The following is a 7,450-nucleotide window of genomic DNA, read 5'->3' on the forward strand; positions in this document are numbered from 1 at the left end:
ATGCTACCCTTGCTCGGATTTCATCAACCTTGTTGTCAAGAGACTGGACATTGGCAAGAAGAATGCTAGGGAGTGGTGCACGATGTGCCCGTGTCCGGAGTCTGACCAGAAGACCGCTACGTTTCCCTCTTTTACAAAGTCGTTTTTTGGGGTCGCTGCCTGGAATCAATTCCGTTGGCCTGTTTGTAAGGCAGAACACAGGATCCGCGTCGCGGAAAACATATTCTTGGTCGTACTGATGGTGAGTTGACGCTGATCTTATATTCAGTAGTTCTTCTCGATTGTATGTAATGAAACCTAAGATGACCTGGGGTACTAATGTAAGACATAACACGTAAAAAAAACAAAAAACTGCATAGTTTCCTAGGAACGCGAAGCGAGGCGGCCATCTCTGACGGCGCCGGAAGTAGTAGGCATTGAGTGATGATGAGAGAGATATTGTCTCTAGAAACATCATTGAAACCAGGTGATGTCATCGCATGTGTGGGTGGTGGAACTGAAAGGATGGATAAGGTATAATGAGCAGGGCTAGAGGCTCTACAGTGAAATAAGCCAATAAACACTAACCAGAACAGCAATGGACAAGGCATATTGACATTAAGGAGAGGCATGCTTAGCAGAGTGATCATAGGGTCCAGTGAGTAGTGGGGTTGGTTGGGGTAACGGCAATTCAGACAGCTAGCCAGGCCATCGGTAGCAAGCTGGCAGAGGATGGAGGTCTTTTTTTAGCCACCTCGTGTGTTTCCGTAGGTAGATAAGTGGGGTTCCGTCTGGTAGAGTGGAGCAATCCAATTGGCAAAATAGATATAGTTATAGTGACCCAAGAAAATTTTCCGATAGACCTATTCAGATAGCAGTCGATAAGACAGCTAATGATTAGCGGGCCGCAGATGGGCGTTCAGGTAACGTCGCGACGGAGGGGCCAGTTAGATAACTCCCTCGGGCAGATAACGTCGGTAGTCCAGTCGTGTAGGCCCGGTGGGGCTCCACATTGGCAGTAAAACGGGTCCAGATAGGTGATTGTAGCCCAGGAGTGGCTGATGGAACTCTTCAGCTGGCTAGCTCCGGAAAAATTGATGTTTGCTCCGGGACCGACGTAAGCCAATAGTCACTCAGATAGCAGCAAGATCCAGGTGTAAATGTCCAGAGCTTGCGGTAGAAATCCGGGGATATGGAGAGAAAAATAGGTCCGGTATGTTCTGGTCTGAGTCGCGTTGTACAAAACTGACGATAGCTTTTCGAGCTAAAAGATAGCTGATGACCACCAACTGTGGTTAGCTGAATACTAACGTTGGCCAGTAAACTGGCTAGCTTCTGGCTAGCTTCTATTGTGGATTTCAGATTTCAGATAATACTTTTTTTTTTTTTTAAATTGGTGAGGCGGGTTGCAGGAGAGTGTTTTGAAGTTTAGAAAATAAGTTTAGAAAATAAAATATATTTTAAAAAGATATGCGAAGAAAGATGTAAATATATATATACGCATGGGACACGACAAGACGAGGACAAAGGACGTCTGACTGCTATGCCATCTTGGGAGATGTGATATATAATAAGATATATAATTTACAAGTCCAAAAATGGATGTAGCAACTACAGATTGCCCCTTTAAGTCTATCAAAAGTGTTTGAATTTGTCCATTATCCTTTCTGAATTTAAAAGTAATCCCCGAAGTAATCATCTAGTTTTTCAAAAGTATCTGTAATCTGATTACAATATTTTAGCTGGTAACATAACGGATTACAGTTACCGTTTTTTTTGTTTTGCCTTACATGTAACAGATTACATGTAATCCGTTACTCCCCAACCATGCACGTACATGAAACAAAATGAACATCTACATTGACAATTAGCATTATTATTGGGAGACAGTCTTCATTCATTATTCAGTTGTCTATGTGTGGATAGGTCTATGATAGAGGGATGGTGTTTTTCATTGTGAGTGTGTTAGTTTTATTGTTGTGCTCAGTTAACTTCCTGCTGACAGTTAGGAAAATATCCCTCTATTGGTTCACAGAGGCAGTGTGTAAATAATGAATAAGGGCATCTGTTAAAAGATGTTATTTAATCTTATCCTCATCCTGATTAACTCAATAGGCAGGCACGAGCTCTTCACATTGTTGTTTGTCAAGAGTAGTCTTTGGCAAAGGTTGTCTGAATTCTTAATAAAAGTGGTATTTTAAAATGATCTATTGCACTCCTCCTTTTGGGGTGGTAAAATGTCAATTTCTTTGCCATTATGATATTCATATTCTTCATTAGATCTTATTGAATGAATCCCAAGCCCATTTTCCCATGGCAACCTTGACATTAAGGTAGAATGCGCAAAATAATTTCCATATTTACCCACTAAGGACAGATTCAATCTTCATCCTGATTGTCAAACAAGATATCTGGCTACATCTGCATGTGTAGGCATCCAGCTCAAAGTAATCTCATACTTCAGTGAAGCTGTCAATGGCTGAGCATGCATGGCGTTCCACTGTATTATCTGAAACTGTGCTGCATAAGAACCCCTCTAATGTGACAAAGATACATGCTGCACTGGATGAGAAGCCTTCTGGGGTTAGTGATGGCAGATGGCATTCAGAATAAAGTATCAATGTGACAAATTATTCTGCAGGGCCAAGAACCCACTGCAAGTACTGTGATTACAGTGTGACTGTGCATCCTATGGGTGGACTGATGGCAAATAAAACATACAATGATACCTCTACTATAAAAATAAATATGAAAAAATAAAATATGCTATTTTATTACATTTAGATTTGTAATTTCATTTTTTAAATTATACAATCATCTTATTTGATATATTTTACTTTAAGAAAATTCCATAAAGTCATTTAAAGTTGACAAAATTCTGGTTGTTTACTGGTAAACGTATAAAGTTACCAGTAATGTACCCTCCCTTTGCAACCCTAGTCATAGCGCATTAAGAAAGCAGGCCACTCTGGTCTGATGGTTGGGGCAGCTGGCAGGACAGAGGTTACTTTGCAGTCACCTGAGAGATATAGGATCCAGAGACACATGTTGAGAAGAGGGGGGAGCAGCTGGCAAAGAAGGTGTGGGATTAGGTTTCAACACCACTTTAACTGGAAGACAGTTCCTGGGGTGTAATCATTAGTCCAAACAGTTGCAAACAGAACATTTGTTTCTATTGGACAAATTCAGGTAGGTCCCTCCCTTTTCGTTCTGTTTGTTTGAAACCTATTGCAACAGAATCGGCCTAATGAATATGCCCCTGATCTCTGAAGACTGAGAAGTACAGAGAGACTGGTTTTGTACCATTTTAAATATCTATTGCATAATATTAAGTTCATAGAGTAACATTTCCAAATGAAAATATTCTGTATAATGATGATTAAGAACAGACAGACTATGTTATGGGGCGGCGGTAGCCCAGTGGTTAGAGCGTTGGACTAATAACTAAAAGGTTACAAGTTCAAATCCCCGAGCTGACAAGGTACAAATCTGTCATTCTGCCCCTGAACAGGCAGTTAACCCACTGTTCCTAGGCTGTCATTAAAAATAAGGATTTATTCTTAACTGACTTGCCTAGTTAAATAAAGGTACAAATGATCTGTAAATGCAGTTTATTAACAATCATAAACACCCCTCCTTTAACTGCATTGAAGATGTGCAATAAATTGAAGTACAGCCTTTCAAGAGGGAGGGGGGTGAGACATACCAAAACAAGTAGGTAGCATTTCATGACCTGAAAAGTAACAGGGTGAGGCATTTTATCCTTATACTTACAGTGACAGGCAAACAGTCAAGTTTAGGCTGCACAAACAAGCCATTATCTCGATTTATGCCTAAACAGTCGATGACGATTAGTTCTCCCAAATTACAGCATCAGATGTGTTGTACTTAAATTTTCTTTCTCCATATACTCAATATAATTAACATGCAATGAGAAACCATCACTGAAGCAAAAGAAAAACAACTTTACTAAAGACTGAGCAGAGAGAACTTTCAGGTATCAAACTCATACTAGCTAGTAGCTACAGTACTAACAAACTGGTTTAATGTAAAACAAACCACATAGGACAATGCAGAAATGTGGAGTGTAGTAACGATTAGAACCATTTGTGCTTTATATAACAAAACACTTGGTCCATCAAAACACAATTAAAATAAATAATCCAATGCTAATGTTTTAAATGTAGATTTGATTACGGTTCAACTTCAATCCTTTGCTTTGAGGTTTTTGAGGTTGGGAGTATAACTGTATGCTCTCTATATATCAATTGCTGGCATTGGCTGTTGAACAGATCACTAGATAGGGAGACATTGTACTGTGTTACATGTTTTGAAATCAAATTCACAAAAAGTATTTGTAACAGCCAAGAAAAGGGTAAAAAAAAATGTAAAAATGAGGACTAAGTCAATATATCACTGATCAAAAATGTGCAAGAAAGTCCAACTGAGTTTAATTTAAGCCCTTCAGTAGTGCTTTTCCTGCAAGTAATCTTTCATCTTGTTTGGCAAAGGCAACTTCTGGATAAGGTCGATCCGTGTGTACTGACGGATGACAAACCGACAGAGGTACTGCATGGAGCGCACCTGCATAAACCTTGAGATAGGGTTTGTAAGTCTGACAGGATACATTGCAGTCCCTGGTGTGCGAGATCGTGAATAGCAGAAGGCTCCACTCTCAGAATCTATGATTGAACATTCTATAGTTCCACTATTGATATGTGACCCTCCACATCTGGCTGTTCGTAGAAACTGAAACTACCATTGGAGTGTTCAATCCTGGTGTGGAGGGTCTTACCCTGTGAACGAAAGCTCAAGCTCAAAAGATAACGATCGTCTGAGCTGTCTCGCACCAAGAATGACCCATCTGGCAGGCTGGCAAGTTTTTCCTCAGCTTCCCAACGCGTTATAGGACCCCAGTACCAACCCTGCTTGGCCAGTTTCTTTAGCTCTACTGTAAGGCTGGTTACAATCATGGGCCCACTGTGCTGAACAGCATCATAAACCCTGCCTACGCCAGGGGCTGAATTGGGGTCAAAGTTGAGATGATGCAAAACTCTCTCTGCACCATGTGAGTGAGAAGAACCACCATATACTAGGAAACTCCTTCGGATGTGACTACCAGGTGGCAGAGAGAGCAAGGGGGAGAGAGGAGGCTCTATTCTAGAGTCCTGAATCAAGGCACATTCAGCATCAGAGAGCAGTCGATTCACCGATGGGTCCATGAATATATCTGGTGACATCAGCTTCTCCTGGTCAATGGGCTCTTCATTTGCAAAAGGGGGGAATCGCTCAGGCTGAGGCACCTCATGCATTGGAGAGGAACTATCCAAACCTTCTGCAGGGTCAAGTTCATCATCTAAAGGCATTGCATAGTGAATAAAGTCCTGAGATGCTAGTCCAATGATGGCAGGTACATTTTCATGGTCAATACCTAGATGCAAATCACCATTCTGAGGCTCAGTGTTCTCAGTTGAATCCTGAAAAGGCCTATCCCTCTGGGGGTCTGGGAATTCTTTCAGAATGCCATTCAGAGATGGGCTTGGGTCTGATGAGTGTATCATAGCTTTCACTTTCCCATCCATCCTAATGCATGTTTCCTCAGAATTTGCTGCCCTGAGGGCCCATGGTGTGGGGCTATAATGGTGACTATTAGATCTTAGATGGTGTTGTGATTTGACATCATTAAAGAATATGGGTGCTGAGGAGCACGAGAATGTGTCATCTTCACTGGTCACCGATGTGGAACTTTCCTTTATTTTATTTTTCTGCTTTGCCGAAAGCCTTCTTTTCAGTGATCCCATAAGACTCTCTCCCTTGGAGCGGTTCTTAGGGCCTTTCTCCTCCTCATGATTGAAGTCGTTACGAACAAGTTCTTTGCTGTAACATTTTCCAAACACTGAATCTGTTGAGATGTCGGTAGCTGAATTTGGCTGTGGTACAATATCCTTTCCCTCCTCTCTGCTTTTTAGGTTGAATGACTTTCGTATCGTTTTCAGACAGATTTTCTTCATTGTGGAAGTCCCTCAGACGTGGGGAGGCTCATGGATGTATGGATGGCCACAAAGGTTGTCCTCCAAAAGCTGTCATCCCTGAAAAAGATCAAACATATTTTTCCATTCATTTATTCCACATCGAGGAAATACAAAGACTACAACATAGCCTTGCAGAATTTGCAATAACGTCGAATTGAATACTGCAGTTTTATCAATCATGACTACCTTTCTACAGTATGTTTTTCAACTGCTGTTGATTGGTGAAGAAGCCTGATAGATACAGCCTGCTGCTACTAAAAGCAAAGACACCGATAACTTCGCCTTTCATCTGTGGTAAAAGTCATTTGAGGCTAACGTTAGCTTGCTAGCCAGCTGGTGGTCCACCCAAGAAACTAAGTTAGCTAGTTACCTTCTTTATATCGATTCACTTTTGATATTACCCGTCACCCTCTTTTAAAAACTGTTTCCATATGAAACTGCCAAGACCGATGCATTTTGAGACAAAGTACTATAGCTACTGTTAGCTGCTAGGCACGCAAGTTAACTAACGTTACCGTAGCAAGCTAACTGGAAGTAGAGACCCCACACGAGACAACCGAAAAACAATACAAACTATGTTAAAATGGTTAGTTATCTACTTAAATATATTTATATTGTTGGTATATCCATTGCAGAAATGCTGTAGCAAGTTGCACATTTGTAACTAGGTACTCAACTAGCTAGAACTTTTCAGTCTCCCTTCCTGTCGTTGTCCTTTGTTTACATGACGCGTGCATTGTGGGAAAATAGATACTTCTTCGATGGGGTCAGAGTTTCTAAACCCGGAGATGCAACATCGCGAGACTACCGGGAACGCTTGCGAAGCAGATCAGTCCGGGGATTGAGGAAAATAATTGTATAACTAAAATAAACCACAGCCTGTCTGTCCTTTCCAATGGGATCAAATGAGTCATAGTGGGCAGAACAAGCAAAGAGGTGTGCAGAGCCAAATACAAGCTCGAGAGTTCCTATTGGCGCGTTCGAGAAAATATATGCATATTTCTCAATTCGCCTATGCGACAAAGGGTAAAGTCTACAAAACTGTGTCCACTCTATTCGAAACAGATTGTAGTTTTGGGAACAGGAAATTGTATTGAGATCAAATTTGTCATTAATGAGAAAATGTGCAGAACGTTGGCCAAAATCCAAATTGTTCATCTTCTCCCACTGCCAATGTTGTGCCTAAATGCTCCCCCTGCCAGAAGCCCCTTCGCGTGAACGCGTACGCACTCAATTCTTCATTGCTGCGACTTGCTTGCTAGTTGGGATTTCTTATCACGTTAGGCTGCGTTTCATTTGATTATTATGTCGGTTTGATCGCGGGGGAGGCACTGGTAATATCTGTTTTCTGTTTGGCTATTTGTTTCAGGTGCCTTAACTAAATCTATGCCAAAATTAGCCGTTTTCTTGCCTGCCTGCCTATCATGCCCTCTGATGAG

At 41.3% G+C, this 7,450-nt stretch overlaps 1 pseudogene; it reads right to left on the reverse strand.

The window, feature by feature from the left end:
- Nucleotides 1-3,575: 3,575 nt before the first annotated feature.
- Nucleotides 3,576-7,450, reverse strand: LOC115103051 (suppressor of cytokine signaling 6-like; annotated as a pseudogene).

This window comes from Oncorhynchus nerka, linkage group LG20, assembly GCF_034236695.1.
Source record: "Oncorhynchus nerka isolate Pitt River linkage group LG20, Oner_Uvic_2.0, whole genome shotgun sequence".
Classification (NCBI taxonomy): domain Eukaryota; kingdom Metazoa; phylum Chordata; class Actinopteri; order Salmoniformes; family Salmonidae; genus Oncorhynchus; species Oncorhynchus nerka.